This window comes from Hipposideros armiger, unplaced genomic scaffold, assembly GCF_001890085.2.
Source record: "Hipposideros armiger isolate ML-2016 unplaced genomic scaffold, ASM189008v1 scaffold_2, whole genome shotgun sequence".
Lineage (NCBI taxonomy): Eukaryota > Metazoa > Chordata > Mammalia > Chiroptera > Hipposideridae > Hipposideros > Hipposideros armiger.
Window position 1 is genome coordinate 5,736,815 of NW_017731352.1, and position 2,344 is coordinate 5,739,158.

Here is a 2,344-nt window from a genome sequence, read left to right on the forward strand (position 1 = left end):
ACTACTGAAAACAGATAGTTTTTTTTCAATGAGAATCTTCATGGAGTAGTGTGGTTTGTTACTCTAAGATTCTAATTAACTACTGCCCCACATTTTTAAATCCACAAAAACAAAAACAAAAACAAAACCCTCCACAATATGGAGCACAAGACCGCAGTTTCTCTATTTGAGAAGGTTGAAAATAAGCCTGTTTTCATAAGGCTCTGAGTCAAGTCAAATATTGGGGTTACCTCATAGTTTAAGTTTGTTTTTTTAAAGCAACTAACATTTTCTTTGCTTTTGTAATTGATGTAAATTCCTGACTTGAGAGTCCCCTTACAATCCTCAGTAACTTCAAAATTAAGCAAATGATTTTTAAAATCCGGCTTGCTTAGCTGAAACAACAACTATTGGCTTTTTGTATAAGTTGTGCTTTTAAAGGATGTCTATATAGTTAGTTCGTGTCCTATAAGAAAGTTGCTCATGTCCTGTCTCCTATAAGAAAATTGCTCATAACTGAAGCTAGATGTGAATGGAGCACTTTTATATAAAGGCACAATGTGAGACATTGTGGATTATAAAAAGAGATAAAAGACATATGCCATCTGCCCGTGAAGAATTTATGATCTAACTGGAAAGACAGGTCATGTACACATAAAATAATATACATAAAGACGAACGTCAATAAAAAGTGCCAGACTAAGTGGGCAGAACATTGAATGTTGCAGGAGTCCCGGAGGCAGAGCTTGATGATCATTGGGGTGACCCAGGAGGGTGTCTGGGTCTAAAGAACTTCAGCTGGGCTTCCTTCTGAGGGCCTGAATGCCCTTTGCACCCAGACGGCATCAAGACTCCCCAGTATATACCAACTCCAGGTTTAATTTGAGGGGCCAATGTGGTGTTTTCCAAAGCTCAGTGACATAGTTGAAATTCTGGCCTCCCAAAGGAAGAGTTCAAGGAGGAACTTGGTGTTCTTCAATTACAAAATACATGGGTCTCTAGTAGAGAGAAGGCCCAAGCAAAGAAAGGACTGCTTCATGGCACATCTGTGGGGAAATCGTACCGTAAATATATTTAATGTACTCAACTTCAGCGCCACACATTTGGCACCCAAACACAAAACAAAACAAAATACATTAGGTATAGAAAAAGAGCCATTAAATGCTGTGAGCAGTTCTACCTGCCGTCCCATCGAGAAAGCAGACAGCCTGAGAACAGAGATGTGATGCAGACGTGCCTTCAGTTGGTTCTGCTGCCTGGGTCTCTCATTGTTGACCCCTCTCTCTCCCTGCAGTGTTATGCCCGTGCTTAATGATACCGTTGATATGTCTTGTGCTTGGCTCCTAATTACAAACAAGCTCCAACGCTGGATGAAAACCTGCAATGTTGAATATACTACTGAGAGCTAGTCTCCCAAGTGACCCCTTCCTAAGCAANGCCTCATGGTTTGATAGGGCTACACAGATAGTCTCTAAACAGTAGGCCCTGGGAAGTGGCATGCCTGCCCCAGGCCTTGGAGATGATGTGGGGTTTTGGTGGCCTTCCAAGATTTCATGAGTAAGAATGATCAACATTTGCTAATAACTCCTACACCTCCCTTTCTGTCGCTGTTCTGTCATTAATTCTAAAAAAGACAAATGCAAATAATCAAAGCTTACCTAAACAGTCGGTCTGGGAACACTTGTAAGAGAAGCGGTGAGGCTTTCATCCTTTGTGAGGAGTGAGAATGAGGCCCCGACCTGACCTCGGAGATTTGTCGTGTGTGCTCATGCAGGAGGGTGCTTTAAACCTCCAGCCTCAATTCGCCTCTGGTGGAAATGGAAATAATGACACTCGTGACATTGTGTTTGGAGAGCCAGAGGTGACAACAGGTTGTACAGAAGTAAAACATTTCTTACAGCTGATAAGGCCAGAGTTAAAATAATCATGATACTGTATGTAACAGAGTGAAATGTTCCATCTCTCTGGCTCCGTCTTGTTCAAGTCTGTGTGGTTCCCATGTCCTTTAGGCTAAGAGCTACTGCTGTAGACCTGCTACTTATTAGAGGAACTCTGCTTGGGGCTTAAGTTTTTACAAAAACAGCCCTTTCCCTTGATATAAAAGAAGCCTGAACTCTGTATTTTCTTAAGATGGATTTGAGGTACTACTGGGCCCCCATCTTCTGGGTTGACCCCTTCTTGATCAGTAAACCTTTCCTTACTCCAAACCCTGACATTTTGAGTTTTGGCCTTTCGAAGAGTCGGGCACATGGAATTTGGACCAGTAACAATTCCAATTTCTATAATAATCCACAATTTTGTAAGAAACAGTATCAAAAGTGCTAATCCTGAGACTGTGTAATCCATTAGAATATGCTTTTCATAT